The sequence below is a fragment of the Thermobia domestica genome, chromosome 2 (assembly GCF_964235325.1).
Source record: "Thermobia domestica chromosome 2, izTheDome1.hap1.1, whole genome shotgun sequence".
In the NCBI taxonomy this organism is placed as follows: domain Eukaryota; kingdom Metazoa; phylum Arthropoda; class Insecta; order Zygentoma; family Lepismatidae; genus Thermobia; species Thermobia domestica.
The window spans coordinates 66,515,420-66,539,830 of NC_137455.1; the positions used below are offsets into that span (position 1 = coordinate 66,515,420).

The following is a 24,411-nucleotide window of genomic DNA, read 5'->3' on the forward strand; positions in this document are numbered from 1 at the left end:
TCAGCGCGCTGTCCACTTGATTTTCTTACTTGTTGAAAAAGAAAAGGAGATACGAAGCTTAGTTCATCATGTTGTATTACCAAGTTCCATTTAAAACATTGAGTTTGTTTGCTTTTCCCATCCCGTTGAAGGAGGAAAAGTTAAGAAGGATGGAATAGGAAAATGTCGATATAACCGTAACCATTAAGTAATACAGTTTTGTCATACAGCTCATATAACTATTTATTTAAAATAGGAAAACGGAGGCTGAATTCTTACCTAGGATTGATTCTGGCCAAGTCAGCAAAAAGGCAAATATTTCAACCAATTTGGCTCCATTGGAGATAGATCCCTTGATAAACGTCAAGGAATTAAGCATAGAAGAATGTTAAGTGTATTATAAAGAATTTAAACATTTTAAACGTGTGCTGAAATAATATAATTACTGATTGTTAAGAATTCTGAACTTCACAGAAAAGATTACGTAGCAAAATACTGTCGCCATTTAAAATATTATTTGGCACAAAAAATAAGGTTATGTCAAAATTACGTACAATATTAATTAACACTGGTAATAAACGTTTTTTTCTGGTACTTCAATAAACATGCCAACATTTTATAGATACCAACAATTTTCAATTATGTTTCATTCACTCATTCTTATTATTATTATTGGATACCATATTAAGTTTAGAAAATAAGTACTTAGCTTTGAACTTAAAATAATAATAAGGATTTTTTTTTAGTTTAACATCTCATAATTGTCCACCGATGCTTATGGAGAGGCGATGATGAGATTGACGATAATAGTAACACGCAAGATTTATCTGTTAAATGATTGTGTTGTAAATGAGGTGGTAAAAAAAAAAAAAGCACTTATGAAGAGATACAGAAGTCTTACTGTATACTTAACCTTACGTTTTCATATTCTGCCATTTCAATCACTCAACCTCGGCCTCAATACTACAATAAGGTTGAAATCGTATCTCAACACTAAAATGATTCCAGCAGATGGTTGCGATAAGAAATTCAAGTTTTGGCTTGTCTCCCTCTACAACTCCGAGACTGTTTGAGACGTGAATTTACAGACGGAATCGGAACCACCGTAATGAGTTTTAATTTCTAATCTCTCCCACTGGAAATCAAACTCAGGACCGAAAGCACGCGCGTGCTAAGTTCAATATCCGCCCTTATCTATCTATTGCAACCAGGAAGAGGTTGATATACCAATTCTGGTTTCAATATTTGAATCCTATGGTATGCAAGTCTACCGTGAAACGAAACTCACTTGTTTAGACACAAAACTGACATAATTTTAAATTTATAGAACCAAGGCGGAAAATGTTGAAAATTACGTGTTTATGCCCAGAAATGATACTAAATTAATTGGTGCATTGATTGCTATCAATTCCAGTGACTGAATCTGCCGATCGGAAACTTCGTGTTCCCTGGTCTCTGGTGTTTTTGCTCTTCCAAACTCACTGTTCCGTGGTTGATTTGAAACGGCAGGTTGCCATGACGACTTGTGAATTTTATCTCTTCTTTTTCCTCTTAAAGTGTTATTTTCATCTTGAATCAATGTCCGGAGCATCACATTTGCATCAGAGAGAGTTCATTTCGAGGATAAAGTAGTCTTAATATCGAAAGCAGTGTTTTAGCGTGGTGTGTTTTCGTCGTGGTTTCTTGAGTTTAGATCATGCATTTAAATATATTACTTTTTAAGGAGTTTGGTTTAGAAGCGAGAGGTGTTTTTTTGGGAAACAATTTAGCGTTTTAAGAATAGGTTGCGTAATATCTCTTAACCGTCATTCAAACTGGAAGTGAAAGAAACAACCACTTCTGGTTTTAACGTTGATTGTTATAGAGTAAAAATGATAATACATAGTGGTAAGTGGTTTTCTGCAATCAATTAAGCGTCCCAAGAGTATATTATATCTTCTTTCTAATCTCTCTACTGGTACTGCGGTGACTCAGTGGTAGAGCGTTCACTTCTGGTGCATGGGGTCCTTCGTTCGATCTCAGCTCGCGCCAAGTGAACTTTGCTGTGGACGAACACCGTGTGCGTGGATTTCCTCGGGATTCTCCCGTTTCCCCCCACTTTCTTCGTCCACCATTTCATTCATTTCTCATCACCACCGTTTCCTTTATCCTAGCCGGCATAACCATGGGCAGTGTTTCTTCCAGACGCGTTTTTGGGGGACACTGCCTCTTCCCTGAGCTCTGAGAGTGCCCTCCCCCCGGACGAGACCAAAATAATACGTCTATAATAGGCCACCACGGCTCTGACGGGAACTTTGTACATAATTTTAAAAAATGTAAATTTACCGGTGTTGTGAATAATTCCATATAACAGACCTGATTGAAGCGCTGCTTGTTCAACTCGAAACACTATTGGCTCCTTTAAAATGAGAGATCATAAATGTCCTAAAGATAATGTTTCCGTTTCGGTTTTATTATTATTATTATTTTTTTATATTTCATTATTAAAGACAATTGTAGAGATATAGTGAACTTTGAGTCTCAAACTGAATTCGTTCCGTAACGCTGTTCCCGAAGCGAAATTATTTTTCTCATTGAAATTAATGTATGAACTCAAGCTGGCTCATAATTGTGTATATTATGTACAAAGACTGCGGTAAAGAAACTAACAATATAACTTGAACATAAACACATTAGAACATAAAATTAAACACATTACTCTCATATCTTTCCTCACAAGAATTTTAATCTCTTCCCCATGGGATGGTCCACCAATGCAAATCTATATTTTACATGCCTGGCAGGGCCGTGTGGGGGGGAGCGGGGCAAAGGCTCCGGGCGCCGAAGTAAAGGGGGCGAAAAATTCGAGAGAAAAAAGGAAAAAAGATAGGAAAAATTGCTTGGAATATATGTGTGGGGGCGCCGTCGTATACTCTCGCCCCGGGCGCTGATTTTCCACGGCACGGCCCTGATGCCTGGAGAAGAAGAACAATGTTGTCACAAGCAGCTTGACAGACCCATATTGGTATTCTGAGGAACTCCTCTGTGATAGCTTCCCGTAGTTCGGCCAAATTGCGTATGTGCTGTTGATAATTTTGTTCTTTAGAGCACTCCATAAGAAAAAGTAAGGTGGTTTCATATCGGGAGATCCAGTTGGCCACAACACAGACCCACGTCAGCCGATCCAGCGGTTCGAGAATGTTTCGTTCAGCTTCACCATCCTGTCTGGTATATATTAACCGTTCTAAGTCCAGTGATCGTTATTCCCATTCTCATTCTACACAGTGTTGCCATTTGAAACTTATTTTTTTTTTGTCTAGAATTACAAATACTACAGTTAGTCAAACATCATATACATGATTATGGGCAACCCTGTGAGCACAATTAATCCATTTTAGCAATAGGAATATGGTACTGTATGTATTTTTTTTTTTTTTTTTTTTTTTTTACATTTTAAACGATTTTCCTCTGATGAACAATCCAATTTTAATACAAAGACATGTCAGTCGGTGAATAACTCTAATATGCAAACTAAAACATTTAAGATTTGCGGGTTGCATATATATATATATATATATATATATATATATATATATATATATATATATATATATATATATATATATATATATATATAATAAGTCGAAAGTATTTACATTTCTTAAACTTTCTTATAAATGCAAGACACCCCAGTCTGTTACATGCACTAATTCCTAATAATTAATTCCCACTCAGGCGTATAATTTGTCGTTAGCTGCGCTGCCTCCCATTTGACGCCAAGATATGTCGCTAGTGCAACCAAATGCTTAGGTGGAATAACCAGTATAGAATAAAAATAAAATTATTCTTAATGGAAGACGAATAAGTAACAGCAACATTAAATAAAATAGTACTGTACATAATGAAGGCTAAAATAACACAAAAGTACAAAAAAGTAAATGTTTTGAATAACTTACTCTGACAAATATTGTTTACAGCAAACGCGGGAAGCACTGCTGAGCACGTGGGATTGTGGGTACAAGCGTGGGTGAGCTTTTGAACCCCGAAATATCGTTCGTCAATACAGGAAATTGTGAATCCTGAATTCACTGTATTATTTATCATGCATAATGCTTATAGTTGCAATGGAAAACATTACCTGTGTATGAATACGCGAGTGTTTAACAGAATGTAGCTTTTGAACATCGTATTTTCACAGGTTTTAACTTCGATTTCATCTTCAGGAAAGTGATTCGAAGAATGACCAATTCATTTCTTCTTATCCCTACCCCTATTATTAAAATTTATAAAAAATTAAATTAATTACTCTTAATAAATTGTGTGAAGTCTTCAGTTGATTTGTGTTCAACATTCATAATCATCATAGGTATTCTGCCATTGTTGGCAGGTTACTTGCCGTAGCTGAGAAGCTTTCATTCTCCGCGGTCTTCCGCTAACCTCTTTGTCTTCACGTCTATTTTTCTGTTTTGATATCGTCCATTAATTGTAGTTTCCGTCGCTCCCTCCCTCCCTCTGTATTCTGTAGCCATACCCTCTAGCACGTCCCTTATGACACAGTTTCTTCTTAGCCAATGTCCCAACCAGTTTCTCTTCCTCTTGTTAATAGTATCTAAAATTGTTCTTCCTCCCCCACCATTGCTAACACCCTCTCATTTGTTTTTCGTTCGACCTAGCAAATTCTTTCCATTATTCTCCACACCCACATTTGGAAGGCTTCCAGTCGTTTTTCATCATTTTTGCGTAATGTCTATGTTTCTCCCCCATACAGTGCAATACGAAACATTTTATGAGTCTTTTGTTCAACATTAGCAAAATACTATTCCTACAAATCCTGTGACTGAAACTTTTTGGTGAGTGGCTTAGAGTTTGTTACACATATTCTTAAAATCATGTTTTGGATATGAGGATTAATTACGAAACATATGCATCAGAAGTTGAAAGTAAACACAGTATTAGAGAAATCTTTCTAAACTGTTTCTGGGTTAAAAGTTTTTTGCCTATTGGTTCATTGACCGGCAGTTGAAGTCGAGAGATGGAAAGAGAGAGAGAGAGAAAAGGTTCATAGGCCATGCTGAGTGATTAGCACATTCGTATGAATTCATCAGCCAATCCTTTCAGTCCTAAGAAACTAAAAATAGATTTATTGTTGCATAAGTTATTACAAGTGGAGTACTTGTTATTAGAGATGCAAGGGCTCGGAAAAAACCGGCTTTTTTGGAAAAAACTCGTTTTTTTTGCTTCGCTTTTTTGCTTGGGAAATTTTGGGCTTTTTTCAAAATTCTGCTTTAAATTGATAAAGCAGACTTTGTTTCGCTTCTCTATAACACAAAAAGTCATTTAATTAGTGGTTGATGCCGATAATAATATAAAACCTTGAAAATAAACCATGAATTTCGAAAAGATATTTTAAACAATTTTACTTCAACATTTTTACATTATGAATTCCAAAGGATTAACCAATGTATATAATAATAATAATAAAAAATAACCTCCTATATACAAAAGTAAGCAGAGTTGGCAAGAACCATGGTTGTTTCTGAAAATGCCAAAAACCCGTTTTTGGGGGGCAGTTTAAACCAGGCTTTTTTGGGGTTTAAACCAGGTTTTTTGATTTAGATATTTTGCTTTATGTATTTATATTACATATTCACAGAAATGTTTGTTTCGCCTTGGTAGTATTATGCAACAACGGGGTTATGCTGGAAGAGGCCCCATAAGCTTAAAGAAGTCCGGTCAGTAAATTTCTTAAATTGAGAAACTCCCGCCCTAGCCATCGGCAAAATCCCGTCATTATTTTGAATGTAAAACAATAACGGGAAAATCCTGTTATTGCTTTCCATGTAAAATTTAAAGGTCAACGTATTATAATCAGTACGCTAAAACTGAGGTATTAAATTACAAATTTAATATGTAGATATCATTAAAAGTCCAATCCAAGCTAATGTTGGAAGCTACGTAGGCAATCGATAAATTTTACCAATTTCAATCACTATATTTAAGCAACCTTGACTTCTTTATAAAACAACAGGCATGCAGAAATATATAATTTGGTTTCGTTTCGTATGTTTAGGCTTAACATCCTTACGTAATACCGAGGTTATCAAGGAGAAGACTTTCGCTTAAAGTGACATCCGAACCGCTACTTGGTTTACACATGGAAGAAGGGTTGTGGTTCGACCGAGAATTGAACATGGGATACCTTAATTAAAAGGTGAAAAGGAAATAAGACTAATGCAGATGATTTGACATGTGAAAACGTCACCATGAAGTTCACACGATTCGCATTTTTGTTCTTTTTATTTTTTAAATTTAAACCAGTTATTAAAAAAAAAAAAAACAGCTGGTGTAAACGAGCCAACCCTAAAAGTAAAAACTTCTTTTAAAAGAATATACAAATAACTAGCAAAATTGTATGTAGTATTTTTACTGCAAAATATACCATACCCTCTTTTTGAAACAAAATAAAATTAAAATAAAACATAAGAGAAATACTTAGATTTATATGATACAATTAAAGGCTGCACATCTGAAACTTTTGGTTCTGTATATTCTTGAAATTCTACAGTCAAGTTTTTTATAACCACCATCAAGGGCGCCCATCAGGAAGGGGGCAAGGGGGCGCTTGCCCCCCTAGAGGAAAATGTACTTCAGAATATTGAAGGTCCAATAGAATTTTTACATTAGTTACAGCAAAATTTGAAACTATTTTTGAAACGTCGCTTATAATTGCCCCTCCTTGGAAACCACAACATGGGCGCCCTTGACCACATCACGGTTTACCCAGTCCTCAAGTTTTCTGATTTTTTAACAAGAGGGATTCAATATATCATTAGGGAACTCCCCCCCCCCAAAAAAAGGATTACGAAATATATTTAAGTTAAGCTAAATACAACTGCACAACAAACATGACTGAGTGGTTGGCTTTTGCGCTTCTATCGGGAAGTCCGGGATTCAACCCAGCATTCGACCATTCTGACAAAGCCTTCCTTCATTCCATCTGTGAATGTAGAAATAGTGCGTGTACTGGCCGACTAGGAGTGTAGGAGTTGGCCGACTTCCTTTCTTATTGTTTTTAAATCGTTATTATTACTAATTACCAGCAGTGACGGTTTTGCAAAGGTTAGGGGATCGGTCTTTCGGACTGAAGCCTGTTCCCTAAAGTTGCGGAATGTCTAAAACGAACGAAATATCTATTAGTTATGCCTTTACTCATAAACTTTAAGCTCCCGTCAAATAAAAATTACGAATGTTTAGAAAAACTAAACATTGGTAGTAAGAAAACCCCTCCCAAAACACTTTTTTAAATTCGCCACTGATTCTCAGTATAAAATGATCTTCAAGGTTGTGTCCGGAAGATTATTGCTAAACATATAAACGAAACGAAATATTAGTTATGCCTGTACTCATAAACTTCAAGCACCTCCCAAATAAAATTAGGACTTTTTAGAAAACGAAACAATCAGAGAAACCCCTCCCAAAGTACTTTTCTAAACCCGCTACTGATTATTTGTATAAATTGGTATTCAAGATTGTATCTGGAAAATTATTTCTAAATCATTGCACAACTACAGTGTAACAAAAATGTGGAAGTACGGTTTGACGGACATATTTAAAAACGTATACTTTGACGGATATATAGAAAAACGTAAGTTTAACTTTTGTGCTAGAAGCTAGAATACTAAGCTCTTAGAAATGAAACACGGATGACAAACTAAAATGATCTAGAGAAGAAAAAAAATGTCGATAACTCAAAAGTTAAAATAAAGTTAAATAGCCTGTAAAATTGTCCTCAAATACTACATTCTTCATGTTAGCTTTAATTCGTAAAATATGTGCTCAATTCATCTTGATGGTGAATTACACAGCTAAATATTTCATTTAGGTCGTGGAATTCTTATCTAACTATAGAATATACTATAAGAAAGCTATTTGGATAGAAAAATCATGAAAATGAAAAAAGCCAAAATTTCCAAAATTCTCGGTTTTTTCCCAAAAAAGCCGGCTTTTTATGTGAAAAAAAAAACATCGATTCAAAAAAGCCGGCTTTTTTGCATCTCTACTTGTTATATCAATAATATTATTAATTATGATGTGTGTGGGCGTTGATTAAAAGACCATAGAAATTATTGCAGCATCTTGAGAAGCATAATTGCTCAATGTACAAATGAAATTACACAATAAAAACGTATAGAGTTAAGTTTGATTCAATCAAATGTGTCATTGAAGTCAGAAAAATACCTATTACATGTTTCTCAGCCTCTTATACGTTGATATTTGGAGATACGGTTGCAAAATGTAAGCTGATACTAAGAGAACATTGCTTCTAGTAGCACTGGAAAAAAATGTATTGTGTGATCATACACGAAAATTATTTTAGTAGTTCTTTAGCAGACTTTTCAGGTTTCAGTATACCTACATTTCCTTCGTTTTTAGTTACACATTTGTTTTCAATACTGAAACTATATACATGATATGAGGTCTATAGTTGAACATTATATCTTCAGTTACACGTGCTCCCACGAGAAACGAACCTATGTACTAATTAATTGGCCACTAGGGGGCTCGTATTTAGTTTGTGCGTTCAATCTTGAAACAAATTTTCAAACAATATCGGAGTTATTTTTTTTACTTCCAAACTGCGACACATGACATGTTTCGTCTGCGAGGAACGGTTGCAAAGTAATGAGTTTACCATTGAAGGAGTTCCTTCAGATGAATACCACTTTAAGGATACTATACGTAGTTGCAATAGAGTGTAATGTGCCTTTCGCAGCGGTCCTCCAATGTTGACAAATCTTGAAAGAAGAGTATTTGTCTGTCATTATACAAGTATTATATACGGATAAGGTTAAGGATGGTGTTCCCTGTTAAATGTTCTTTTTCCATTTTTTTTTCGTGGCAATTAAAACGGAATCCCTGCCCTGTAGTTTTCTTAACTTCACGGGAAGACAACCAATGCGTACTCATGCAACGGCAAATATTATATGGCACCATTTTTTCTATGAACCACTAATAGATTTACATACAAAAACTTTACATTTCCAAATGAAACTATATACATTAATGGATCATTTCGAAAAAGTTGGGGGGGGGGGCAACTGCATGTTTTTCAGTACCAAAACTATACAAAAAATAAGATCCGAACCACTACTCGGATTTGTATCCATGATCCCGTGTAGTGTAGCCGCTAACGCTGTCGCCTTTGGTGTGAGCGGTCCCGGGTTTAAATACCGGTGGAGATAGTCGAAAAAAGTGTAAAAGCCTTTTCAGGCCAGCCAACCTGATTGTGGTTTTCCTGGGTTGCTTCTCATTCACACTAGGGAAATGCATAATGGCCCCAGGCTGCTTCTTTCCTTCTCATTCCTTTCTACCTCTCCAATTCCCAGGTGAGTTCGATTGTTAAGGGACGTCGTTCCTCATACGTGACGGGCTAACGTGGCCATAGATGCCGAAACGCCAGTAATCTAATTCCTAATCAGGTTTATATCCGAAGCAAGTACCCTCACCCAAAATCGAACCTAAGATCACACATGTTACTCAGTTAGCAATGATGAAGCAATGCCACAGCTTTGTGTTACCGGATCGAAGGAAATCACGGGTTGAAGGTAGTACTATACAAATGGCTTAAATTTCAGACTGATATGACAACTTCTCCAGAGGTAGAGTCTCCATTCCCTAAACAATCCTGATATAAATATTTTTTTTTCAGGATTCAGTCTGAAGTTTTAAACCTTTCACAATATATTACAATTACAGTAATTTTTTCCATGGTAGATATTCATAGTAATGTGAAATATAAAAATATACATTTTTTCCCTATGTCTTGCAATTTGGTTGCTATAGAATTAATAATTTTGTTTCGATTTCCTCACGGCACACCGGTTGGGAAACGCTGAGATATACCAATTTCTTGGCTTCGTAACTCGATAACTAAGCATGTCTCTAGTAGGTCTTTAGAATATAACGTACACTAAAAGAAACATTTAACAAGTTTTACTACGTTCGGCACACACGATTTGAATTGTTTTGTTTCGTGTCAATATGTTGAATTGCGAAAAGAAAAAAACTACAAAACGATAAAACAACTTTGATAAATGTGAAATATGTCTTTCTTCCGTAGTATGTATGTCGAGTAGACGCTTTTGTGTTATTAAGCACACTATAAATTCTGTTCAAAATACCTGTAGAATGGCACATTCAATTGTGTTAAGTCATTACTTTATCGGAATGAATATTATTTGAATATCTTCATCAGTTTATAAAATACTTCTTTAGAGTTGACATTTTGCCTGTTTTTAAATGTCTACAGAAAGAAAGAGAAAAAAAAGACAGAATATTTTCGTTCTTGAATATTAAATAAAACGTGAAAACAGGCACTTTAAAAATATGTGGAATAGAAAAATTAAATTGGATTGGCATGTCATTAAAAATTAATTTAGAATATAGGTTAACAAGTTTGTCTTGGTTCAGCATGTAATTTTAGGCATATCTGTTTCCAAGACAGAGGTGCACAAACTTCTAGCCGCGACCCTCACAAAGTCCTGAGATTGTGTTTATTTACGTGACCTAAAATGCATTAACTACATTGTATGCAGTATTTAATAAGAGGGAATTCGTGTTTCTTTCAAATAAATTATACATTTTATTTCTCTTCGATTAGTCATGTTTTTTCAAGATGTTATATATCTGTATATATATATATATATATGTGTGTGTGTGTGTGTGTGTGTGTGTGTGTGTGTGCTAGACAGTATCGTATGCAAGGGAAGGGTAGGTTTGACCCTCCCCTAAGCAAGATTTTATGCAATATATTTTTAAGAAACTGAAATTATATGAACTGGGAAGGTTGGATGCCCTCTCTTGACGAACTTCTGTGTACGTCATTGATGATGATGATGATGATTATTATTATTATTATTAGTAGTAGTAGTAGTACTACTACTACTAGTAGTAGTAGTAGTATAATATTACTTCCTTTTGCCCTTCTGTACACTATAGGTTAAAATATTTTTTAATTAAAAGGTCTAATTTCTTACATTTAACTTCAAACGAGAATTCCTTTGAAGTTCCTGTTCATTTAAATAGGTTTAGACAGTTTGTCGGCTATTTGAGCGATTTTCAAGTAATCATTGCTCGTATAAGTTTGTATTGCCATAATGAACATTGGTTGAGTGTATATTTCAAGGTCTAGTGTGAAAAACTTGTGACGAATGTTAAAAAAAATGCCATATCGCTGACAAGATAGCGTTCGAGTATAGTTTTTAATTTTTTTGAAGAAATCTTTCAAGTATGTACATACATCAAATATTTACACTTTATTGAAAAAGGGAAAAAAAAAATTAAAATGGTGTACAAGAGTTTGTTTATATATATCATTCTTTTGGTTCTTTATCTTTGATAGAATGGAAATTTCCATAGGACAAGATGATTAAGCGTGAGAGAGGTCATTAAAGTATTATCTCAGCTCTTAAGTGCAATGTTAACTTGATCTTGAATCAGCCTCCTTCACTTAAAAAAAAAAAAAAAAAAAAGCACCGCAAACATGTCAAATTAAATATTATTTCAGTGGGAAAATAAAAATATATATTCTGTCATCCAACAATCAGTAAGCTTATGTGAAGTAAGTAGATGACAATCAAGTTAAGAGACATGTTCTGTTCAACAGTCACTAAGCTTACATGAAGTAGGCAGGTAACAATTACGTAAGAGACATGTTCTGTCCAAAGTAAGCATGCATGAAGTAAGAGACGTAGACTATTCTGTCCAACAACTATTAAGTTCATATAAAGTATAAAGAGATGACAATGAAGCAAAAGAAATGCTCTGTTCAATAAGTAAGCTTATGTGAAGTAGGTAGATGACAATGAAGTAAGAGATATGTTGTCCAACAATTGGTAACCTTACATGAATAAAGGAAATGACAAATAAGAGATATGCTCCGTCCAACAATCAGTAAACTTACATGAAGTAAGTATGACAACGAAGTAAGAAATATGAATAAAGGAAATGACAATGAAGTAAGTAAATGACAACAAAGTAACAAATCTGTTCTCCAGCAATCAGGAAGCGTATATGAAATAAATAAGTGACAGTGAAGTACTGTATATCTCATACTGCAACAAGCAGTAACGTAACCTTTTATGAACTAAGTAAATTACAATGATTCTTTTATTTGAGTTGAACGTCCCACTGTTATGCTTCGAGGATAAAGGAGACGGTGATGGTGATAATGGATGAAATGGTAGGATAAAGAAAGTGGAAGAGTACGGGAGAACCTCGAGAAAACACGTACATAGTGTTTGTGCAACACGTTCGTAAAAATTGAAGTTTTATTGCTTCAACCTAAGGGAAGAAAACTTCCGTAATGTTCATTGGAATAAATTAATAATGTTCATTAAATTAATACTGTACATGTAGGAGTTATGTTAGATAGGTTTTCTTCCCTTAGTTTGAAGCAATGGAAGTGTAAATGCCGAATCATTAATAATCAACAACAGAAATAAGACAATCAACTATCAAATGTAGGAAGTAAAGTGCAATTAGGTCAAAAAGAATCTATATTTAAAGCTACAGTATTACCTCGACATTAACTTGCATTAAAAACCTCAGACATTATCGTCAACCTCTCGGTTCAAGCTCAGAACCTCGTAATTTGCGAAGTAATGAAATAAAACAATTAACCTACTCAGGCTTTTCCCACTCAGCTCTACATAATGAATGCTGGGAAATTATCTTTAAACATATATTCTAACTTATGGTTACTCCCTTTAGAGAATTCATTTCTATCTTAACAATGCTTCCAACAAATTTGTTTTAGTAGTTGTTTCTGAGGAGTGAAAATTTTCCACTAACAGCAAGTGCAGAACTCTACACACACCCAATTGTTATGGTGCACTCCCATTTTGTCCTATTTTTATTGTTCTGCCAATTATTTTGTCATTGTTCATTAATATTATTTTTTTTTATTTTCTTCGTTATTAAATTAGAGATGCTGGAATAACATTAATGTAAATTGAATGTTGCTTTAACACAAGTGATACAGTAATCTTGCATTATATGATAATTGGTGGTTAAGAATGTACTTCTCAAACATTCTTGATTACTATTTTATCTAAATAAATATTTCTGTAATTTTCGATTCAATTCTTACTCAAACTAAATCTGGGGAATAATTCTTAGTGGCCACACGGTTAACGCACAAGCTTTCTGACCCTTGGGTAGCGCAATTACCTTGGGAAAAAATCCAAGTTGTAGTTTGGATCCATTTCCTAGTACAGTAGGTTTTGTTTCATGTTGTCTTTGTGCTGAAAAGGTACAGTAAATTCCAGTTAATCTGTTAGTTTACGTGTAACACCCTTGTTTATGATAAGTAGATTTTACAAGCGCAGACCGTCTTTTATGGTTATGTATAGCCAGTCAAAAGTATGCTTTTACGAAAGTTTACTTTGTGTGGTAGCTTCTGAGGTCTTTTCTTTTACTTATTTCCGTGTGATTAAACTTGTCAAGTTACCATTAATTTCCTAACTACTTTCATTGTGTTTATAATCAATGCATAACCTCGGGTTCGGACCTAAATAGGGATATTTATGATTAACATTAAACTATAGGTCCATGTTTAATACGACTAGAGATGCGAGAATCGGCTTTTTAGTGGAGACCGAATTTTTCCCCATAAAAAGCTGGCATTTTGGGAGGGGATGGATTTTTTTTTTTTTTTTTTTACGTTTTATGATTTATATTAATCAAGTTCCACCTTAATTTTCATGTAGTGGATTCCATACTTTTTTTTAAAGTGTCTTTACAACATTCATTATGTACGAATTTTATATTCAGTTTGGCGCTATATTTATTGATTTTCGAACTGACATCTCATTTGTGTTCAGTAACTGTAAGTTATGCAACCCAACGTACCAGAGCGGTTATGTTGGTTGCCTAAACTCAAACTGGCAGGCAAAAGAAAGTAACGTTAATCAAGATACATAGGCTATGCAAATCCATTTTTGTTTTGGTATAGTATTGACTTACATCTCATTTCCAGTTTCGGAAACACTTTGTTGTGAGCTGATATTCTATTAGAACCTAATATTAGTTTAGTTTATAAAATGAAACATATAAACGGCCCTTTGATGTTAATTTAACAATAATAAAAATACAATATTCATAGAATATATTTTTTATTTAGTGTTATATCGTGTCAAAGTATTTGAAATGGGTAACTTGAGTGTAGTATCTTTACCTTCTCCCACTTGAATTTTAACGGCCGTAATAAATGCTATGTACATACAGGGCGACTGAAAATTCGACCTATTACTTAAGAGAGTTATTCTACAACTAATTTGAAACAAATTTGTCCGATTGAACCGGGCGTCGCAAATCAGTGGTTTCGGTGTACTTTGAGTAATTTCGGTGACATTTTTTAAATGTGCCGACTTACAACCCAAAAACTGAAGTTGTGAAAAAACTACTCAACTCTGACCACTAAATTCACACTTTTCGAATAACTAACGAATGAAGCAGTATTAAAAACTAAGAATGTGACCAAAATCGCCATAAAGTCAGACACAATTGCGTCATAAAACGCAAATCATGGTTCTAGTTGATAACGCAGCTGATCCCTTTGGCACATTATTGTTCGGTAACTATGGTCAGTCTTAAGTTCTTGGGGAACTGCCGTATTGATACACAGTTCACTTTATTAGTATTCGATTAAACATAATACAGTATGTGTTTATTCCAGCAATGTTCATCAGTACATAAAACAAACACAGTGATCATCTACATGATATTTTTACCTACGTGATATTCTTCACATTCTATCTACTGTGAGACATTCAGTTTGTCATTTAAAGACATTGCTTCTTCCCTCTTAGAGCGTACCGATTGTGCAAGAGGTGACGTTAGTCCCGTTCCAAGAACAGAAACACTATTAAATGCAATTTCCTTATTGTTTGCCAAGCGTTAACGTGAAAAGTGGGATTAGCACTCGAATCATTGTCTGAAAAATCGAATTCCGACAGATCACTGTCTTCAGTCAAATTTCTCGTCTGCTGAAGAGTCCATTTCCGTGTCGTGTCATTTAACACAAAAATCTGATTAACGAATGTCCCAACGCAGTTTTCAGCCAGGCCTTTCAATGTTACGGGAGCAGACGGGTTGTATCTGACAGCACATAAAAACAAGAGCTTCTCGATTACTGACAACTGATTGGAGTAACTACACAACAGCGATTTTTTTAAAATTTTATATTTTGATTTTTGTGTCATAAGTTGCTAAAACAAATTTAAATTTGTATCGCAATTAGTAAGCTTTTGTATCGCATTTTTGGCAATGAGGAAAATATTATTATATATATTTTACTGTTTTATGTTGATAGGAAATAACAAATAATACTGATAATGAAAAAGAACACAATGAAAAAGTAGTGAAGTTCGTTTTTAAGTGCTAACTTTATCGTATAGACTGTCTAAGCTAGTAGCTGATTTTGAATATGACCATATCGAGTTTTCTATTAAGTACTGTCCGAAACTGAGAATTGGAATTGTGCAGTCTACGAAGTGAGCCTTCATTTTCACGATAAGGACACAATGGGTTAATTGCACACAAACTTTAGTTTCTTAATATTATATTGAAATTGTACTCGGATTAAATTCATTTTCCTACTTTTCTAAAAGTTTTAAATCAAACACTACTCTTCCTTCTCTATTTTCAATGGAAAACAAGAGAGTTTAGCAGAAAGAATACGTATTTCTGGACCAGTGCTATGTAACAGCTAGATGCGTCGTTTATTAAATCCTTACCAGAGCTTCCGGCGGGAGCTCATGTGGTTCGGATTCCACGTTAATCAGTAGGTCCACGTCTCATATAGCCTCGCTGCTGAACGGGACGTTAAACTCAAAATCAACTCAACTCAACTTACCAGAGCTTGAAACAATTATGGAAAGATAGAAAGGCAGAATCACTACTGAAGTCCCGTATTTTTGCTAGTGATCTTGTTTCCGGAACATCCCCTTCTTTTTGCTAGTGATTTCGTTTCCGAAACGTAAGATGGGATCTTGCATCTCCAAACCTGATTATGCGCATTATTTCAATATGCAATAATGTCAAAGTACACAAGATATCTTTGTCGTCATTCCTATGACCAGTCTCCAGTGTAGTCCATAGTGAATTGGTTTGTACCTATTATTGAGAACCTAAAATACATACAAACGAGAAATGTTGAATTTTCGAAAATGAAATGAAATCTTTAAGTTTTACGTTCCATTGTTATGCCGGCTAGGCTAAAGAAGATGGTGTTGAATATTGAACGTTTATTAGTAGAACATATGTCATCAAAAGAAAATCGTTCTGCCTTCAACGAAAGACAATGGTATACTGTGCTTTATTGCAAAAGTTGCTCACTTAAGTAATACATTGTGATCAAAAGTGTATCGTATTATGCGATACAATATTTCATTTGCATCGAACTTTTACCGCTTTGAAAAAAAAAAAAAAAAGGCCCCTACACAATTATGAATTTCTCCCGGCAACTGCAATAGAAGGTGGACTGAATGACAGTTGTATTTATCTGCCACTCATTGAAAAAACCGAAAATTCAATTCATTTTTGTTGTTGCGTGCTTATCAGACGCAACCGTAATGTTATGAACCTTACGTTTACCGTAGGGTTAGCAACAGTATGGACGGTGTTATGGCATCAATTGACCAAGCGGAAAAACGTGGTTCTGAGATATTGAAGGAAACACAAACATGTTACCATTACGATCTAGTTCTTGGCACTTGGTCGAATAGCTTTTCCTGAACGTTTAAGCAAATAGTAGGGTTTCAAACTTTTTTTTTCTTTTTACATTATTTACAATGTATCCTGCTCACTGATGTAAAAATCTCGAAAACTGAAAAATGGCGCTTGGTCAATTGATGCATAACACCGTCCAATTAAACTCCAAACAAACAAATAAGGCGGTTTTGTTTGCAACTTCAATATACTGTACGCAGTGGCGTATTTACGATTTTGTTTCGGGAGGGGCTTTGCTAACTTTCGGGGGGGGGCTTTGCCTGGAAATGTGAAAATTCTGCAAGATATTTCATTTACTTTACTATACTAAGTAAGATTTCGGGGGGGGGGCTTAAGCCCTGAAGCCACCCCCTAAATACGCCACTGACTGTACGTAATTCGTCTCTCCTTCACATAATTCAAATTTGATAATATGTATTTATTTTCCGACAGAATGTAGTTAAAATAAAAGCGATCCCCGTCTCTTCTCGCCCAGATTTATTAATTGTTTTGTTTGGAAATGATTGGGCATTAATCATTCAGGTACTTAACAGTTTAATGGATCGTAACGTTATACAATAAATTTATGAGCGTTACCTGGATTTAAAACTTCCAACAACAATGTGCGGGTAATAAAGAGCGTGATAACGCGGAAGGTCGTTGTTCTTTTTTTGTAGCAGAGGTTTGAAACGTCATGGAAAATAACAATGGAATTTTCACAGCCTGCAATTGTTTATATTACGTAGTTTTTTTATACATTAACCAGTCTGAGAGGGGGAGTACTATTATTAGTAAAAAACTAGTAATATATTAATGAAATGAAAGTTAATAAATTAAATTTAATCACGCATTTAGATAGTCCACATTGTGTTAATGGAGGTATCTATAATGAAATAAATCCATTTTTTGTACTCTATCCATGTTTTATTTATTTTATTTTTATCCATATTCCTCCCCCTTTACAGACAACGCATTATGTACTTCAGTATTACACGTGTACACGTTCATAAGACACATGATAATGCATGAACATATCGGTGACAAAACTAAGTTGAAAAATGTTTACTAGATTTCTTTAGTGTGTACTCTATACAATACAAAACGTTCGTTTCACTGGTTAATAATACATGTACATTCTTAGTTATCCATCATTATTCTTGGTTTTTCATATTCTACAATTTTAGTGTGATATCAAAACTAAAATACGTATTCTACTTAGCGGAAAGTGTCAATTTACAACCTATCAGTGTGTCACGCGAGTTTTATTTTCTTGAAAATATTTTTGTCTGTATACATACTTGTTTGCCTTTTAAAATCAGTTGACCAGGATGAGGTTGTAATAAAGTGCTGTCATCCAATGGTATATAGATGCCGTTAATTACATAGTGAGTGAGTGTTATGCAACACAGACTCATTTACTACGTATCAAAACACCTCTGTCACCCTTCCTCGCTGCTTTCTGAAAAGTCATATTTGCTATACAAATGATTGTTCTTGGTTCGAACTACTAATAGTATTTCAATGAAACTTGGCGGATACATAACCTGGGCCATTGAAAAATTTTCGGGGCACCTTCCGTGCAGGTACCTGGCACTGGAGCCTAGAGACCTGCACGGGCCGACTGTGTTATTTCTTTGGGGCGGGCCGGACTTGGGCGGACCGACACTGATTTCTCTTCAGGTCGGGCCGGGCTGGGCCGGGGCCGATTAATTGCAATTCTTTAATAATGATTGACTTTCGTTAAACGATAATTGGAATAAAGCCAAACGTTGAAGCAGTGTGCCCGTGAAAAATGTTACAAAGAATGCAATAGCTATTTACAGTTTGTGTTGCTTAGCGGCTCCACTTTCACTATAGAGGATTGCAGGCTTTGCGCGGTAAATTGAGCTCTGACCTTGACCTTCACTAAACTCAAAATATGACAAGAAGGGGTGGGAAAGTTTTGCCTGTCGCTAAACAATATTGCCATCTTCACTTTATGCTAAAAATCAATCAATTAAGTTAAATTTTTGTTACAGGAAATGGAGTTTTTGTTCTCTCGATGACAGGTAAAGTTCTAGGAGGCAATGGTACCATTCGGGAGGCAAGCGTCAAGTTGTGAACCAGAGTTTAGAAAATGTTTCTGAGGGTTAGGTCAAGTTTAATACTAAATTTTGAGAAAGATTGAGGCTCGAGCTAAATTTTTAAAAAATTTATTCGGCCGGGATCGGGCCAAAAACTTTGAAAATTTATCGAGCCCGGACCGGGTTTGGGCCAAGAATTTTAAAAAAACTTATCGGGCCGGGCCGGGCCGGGCCGGGCTCAGGCCGAAAATCTCCAAAACTTTTCGGGCCCGGGCTGGGTCGGGCCTAGATACATTCGGGCTGGATTGGACTCGGGCCGAAAAATTCGGCCCGTGCAGGTCTCTACTGGAGCCCCACTAGGAGATTTCCCGCGTGCTCTCACACAGCTTGATTTCAGGTTAGGGGATAATTTGCACAATGCCAAGAGGCAGGAGAATAACCAATGTGATATATAGTAGTATACAGCCCAGGAAGGTGAGCAACCATGAACTTTAGATGTCAGTGTTCCAGCTAAAGATAACTGCGATTGTTTATTTGTGTGATACTTCGTGGCCGACACGGTCTTCCGACATCCAGTGGAGGAAGATAGTGCGATCCTCGAGAGAGGAGAATCAACTTTCTCACAAGCGATGCGGAAACATCTATTGACATGGAGACGCTACAAAGTGAACAAGAAGTGGACGCATATCGCCAGAAATTGGTCTCAAAGTTGGAGCCAGATCAGGATAACATTGCGAGGCACGATTGCTTTCTATTCAGTAGAAAACATCCTGATTCGTATTAGCGATTAATAATACCGAAGATAAAATCAGATGCGTTTTTTTTTTTTTATCTGTTCTTGAATTATTTCCTATTTCGTTAAAAATTTGAACAGAGTATGTTACAGCTGTAAGAAATCATTTATTTGTGAATGGTATGTGTAGTAAAATCAGCGGTGCTATTTAGCCGGTTCGCTAGAACCGTTTGTTATACCCTGACATAACAGTAAATTTTACCCAGTTATACCTAGGAACACTAAATTTTAGTTTAACTATCTTTGTTTTAAGAAATTCTTACAGTGACAGGGTTAAATATATGATCTCTCAGAACAAGGTATAAGCGTTTATTTCTTAATATCAAATGCTCAAGGCGCCGCGGTGGCTCAGTGGTAGAGCATTTACCTCTGGTGCTTGGGGTCTCGGGTTCGATCCCAACCCCCGCCAAGTGAACTTTGTGGTGGACAAACACCGTGTGCGTGGGTTTTCTCGGGGTTCTCCCGTTTCCTCCCACTTTCTTCATTCCACCATTTCATTCATTACTCATCATCACAGTCTCCTTTAGCCTAGCCGGCATAAGCGTGGGACGTAAAACGGAAGGATTTCGTTTCAACTTTTATCTCACGTTATTATTGTTTGTTCCCTGTATTGAAAATTGTGAAATGAAAACCCAAATCCACTGAACCTTCTCTCAGCTAACAAACTTTCGTTAAGTTGCATTTATTTGTTGCTCCGAAACATCAGGAAACGTTGATTACACTGTCAGAAACGTGTCGTATGTTTTTCTTTCTTTCTTTTTTTTTAATTCTAGATTTAGTAATTGGGTTCGTAGTACTTTTCTTTCGTCCGGTTTTTCACTTTCCCTTTTTTGTATCACTTTCACCTTCTTTCAGTTGTTGAGTTAAAGCTTTGGATCTTGTGATAAGGATCTTCATATTTCTGATATCATATGAACAGATTCACACTTGATTTGATCAGATATCTCTTCAGATATCTGAAATCTTATGAATGGTAAATAAATATGAAAAGGTTGCATTTATAAAAATAGAATATATGTAATTGTGAGAGTTTTATCATTGAGATCTACATTCTAACGTTTATCAAACATAATACACTTTTATTTTTTTCCGTATTGATGAAAGAATTGATAAGCTAAGCGTATATAAATGTAGCAAGGACTTATGACTAGCCTTCAGACCATGGGTGCACCTTCCCAAACTAAAGGTGATTGTTGCAGACCAGCATCTGCTATGATGAAATTTCTTTTTCGACTAATATGCAGCGTTTTGGGAGGGTTGCCTGGGAAATACGAGTTGAGGCTTTCTCGTCTCGAAACGGTGGTTTTGAAATGAAATCTTTCAGTTTTACGTCCCACGTTTATGCCGCTTGGGCTAAAGGAGACGGTGATGGTGGAAAACGAATTACATGGTGGAATGAATAAAGTGGCAGGAAACGGGAAAACCCCGAGAAAACCCACGCACACGGTGTTTGACCACCATAAAGACCACGTCGCGCGAGCTAAGATCGAGCAAGGGACCTCCATACACTAGAGGTGAACGCTCTACCACTGAGCCACCGCGGCCCCCGGTGGTGTTTTGCCTCGGAAAATGTACACATTTCTATTGAAATGTAATTCCATCTCAATGTCCTTAGGCAACCCTAGCGGAGGCAAGGGCGCCGATTCCTCTGTAAATTGGGGGGGGGGGACATTCAGATGCAGAAGGTATATATATGAAGATTTTAAGACAAATTGCACTCAAATTATGCCAAATATTGTAGATTCACAAATACAATAGGGAGCCCACATGAGTTTTGGGGGTGGGGGCCAGGATCGGCGCCCTTGAGCGGAGGTTTTTCCTCTTAGTGCATATCGCAGTTTCCGCAAATCAGCTTATTCAGAGAAGTTCAGTTAGTACAAGGTTGCAACAAACGTATGATCAAATAGAAACGCAAATAAGGCTGTTGCTTTTGTTGTGTCATCTATATATATAAAAGAGAACGTACAAATCCTTTGTTCCCTCATCACGCTAATACGGCTGAACCAATTTCTTTCATTTTTGGGGGGTTATTAGGATTTGGACCCTAGATTGTTTTTATCATATCACTTTAATTTTTAATTACCAGTGTCTTGAGATAATTGACGATTCAAGTGTCCATTACGTACAAATCCTTTGTTAGTTCATCATAGGTAAAAATAAACGTATTTATATGCAACCCGCATGACCGTGTCACTCGGCGGGTTAACATAAATGACAGGCGATATAATGTTAACATTTACTGCAAGCATATTTCACGGGTATTAAACACATGAGATATGGAGTTGTGCAATTAAATTTTCATTTCAACCCAGCGAAGCGGGTAATATATGCTAGTCGTAAATAAATGATTAGCTTTCCTGCACATGTAATGCAAAAATAAAGAGAACTTTATTTTAGCAATTTGTGTAGTTGTTTCTTTCAGGTACCTACGGCAAATCATACACGTCACGCACGGAATTTGTCTTCAATTTAAGGAACAAAGTTACGGTACCATGAATATTCGTGTATAATTCGAAATAGTAATATTATTATTTTTCACAAACTTTACCTCTGACTTTGGATTCAGGATATAGAGTAATACTCGCTAAAGCTCGCTGGGGGCTCCGCCCCCAGACCCCCGGTCATGCCTTTGCCATGAGGTGTCATGTTCTAGAAAACTATTCCTTCAGGAATTCACTTCCCTTGACAGCAGGCACCTGTTACCAACACATACTTCAATTCAACCGGTATTATTCCTTCCATGTAACTTTAAAAAAAAAGCACACAATTTATTAGAATGAACTCTATTACTACTTCTACTCTGGCAATCATGTACATGGCTTATTATGTACACTTTGTGCACATCTATACATGTTAGAGACAATAACAGAATTTATTTTCTGAAACATAAACAGCGGACACTGTCTTCCAATAGCCTACCTATTAAACCTTGCATTTTGCGAAAACACTCACTGTTTACAAATCTGATTTTTGCAGCCTTTTAAATATTTATTTGTAGCATTTTTTTTTTAATATTATGTTTTGCAGTGTAATTTAGTACAATTTATTATAATAGTGTCGTTGTAGTTAATTGTACATATTACCTGCAGGAAAAGTAATTCATATCTGTGATATAAGGGTGGGAAAATATTTCAGGCTTCCTGCATATTTATTCTTGTATTTACAATGAAGATACAATTTACTAGATAATTTACAAATATGAATATTGTTGGAGATGGTTTAATTTTTTTCATAGCATTTGAGTGAACACTACTTTTGTACTATAATGTAGTACAGTGGATTATAATGGAAACCTTGGGCATAGTAATACATATTACCTCAGCAAGACTTCTTGAAAAGTGTCATATATACTGCACAAATTCTTGCAGTATCCCCGTATATTTATTCTCGTATTTTCAATGAAGATTACAATTTGTAGGTGATTTACAACTATGAATATTGTTGGAGGCTTTTTAAACATTTGTTGGTAACATTTGAGAGAACACTACTTTTGCACTGTAATATAGAAGAGTCAGTTATAATGGAATCCTTCGGCATAGTAGTACATATTACCTGCAGCAAGACTTTTTGAAATATTTCATATTTACTGGACAATCTCCTGCAGTCTACCTGTATCTCTCGTCTTGTATTTCTAATGAAGACTAAATATGTTGCTAATTTACAAATATGAATTATGTTAAGGATTTTTAAACATTAGTTCACAATATTTGATTGAACACCAGTTTTTGCACAGTAACGTAGTACACTGTATTATAATGCTGTCCTTTGGTACAAAAGTAATTATTGGGCAGCAAGACTTGTAGAAATGTTTATTTATACTGGACAATTACATAAAGTCTTCCTGTATCTTTACTCTTATATTTTTAATGAAGACGAATATTTACTAGGCAATTTAGAATATGAATATTATTGGAGGCTTTTAAAAATTTGTTTATAGCATCTTAAACAACACCACTCTCTGCATTGTAGTACAACAGCGTATTAGAATCGTGTCTTTCTCATATTAATTATTATCAAACAACAAGACATCATTTTCTTAATCATCCTAAAAAAAAAACATATATAAAACGATTACTATTCCGATTTTAGAGGTGTAATTCCACAGACGCGGGCCCGCTACGTACCAGTACTATGTGAGCAGTAAGTAGGAAGTCCAAAATCTAAGGAATTGAGTGGTGTAGGGGAACGACGTGAGCCTACTAGGCAGGAGACCTGGGATCGATTCCCAATAAGTTTTTCTGTCACTTTTTCTTTCTTTGAAAGTTTATTTTTATAGCATAGGTGATTGAAAATAAGCTTGACTCTATTATACACGGCATTTTATTGCAACCGGATCCGCAACTAAAACTATTAAATCGAAAGGGGCACTTTTCCACGTATCTTATATATTATAACTATGTACGCTGCCGACGAGACAATTTTCAAGAGGTGCTCATTTGTGTGTGTGTGTGTGTGTGTATGAGCGTGTATGTGCAGTAGCGTACGCAGGAATTTATTTCGGGAGGGGTCCAAACTCAATATCAGGGTATTTTATATTGAAATTCCTAAACTTGTCCCTAAAATTAGGCTAAATTTACACAAAAGTTGGAATTTCGGGGAAGGTCCGGACCCCCAGGACCCACCCCCTGCGTACGTCCCTGTGTGTGTGTGTGTATTTCCTTAAAATTAATATTTTATATTTTCCACTTGTGGTATTCACTTGAAATTTGGTATACGATGTATGTTAACGAGGGACATAAAAAGGGAGAGAGATATTTTGCAATCATTTCCGGTTTCAAGAGACACTGTTGTCGCGAGACAAAATGTATTGTTGTCTTGTATGGACAC

The 24,411-nt window shown here is 35.6% G+C and overlaps 1 protein-coding gene across 2 annotated transcripts in view; it reads left to right on the forward strand.

Annotated features, from left to right (window-relative positions):
• Positions 1-24,411, forward strand: part of LOC145672537 (CDK5 and ABL1 enzyme substrate 2) — a 137,482-nt gene that overhangs the window by 23,850 nt on the left and 89,221 nt on the right. The window lies entirely within an intron of this gene.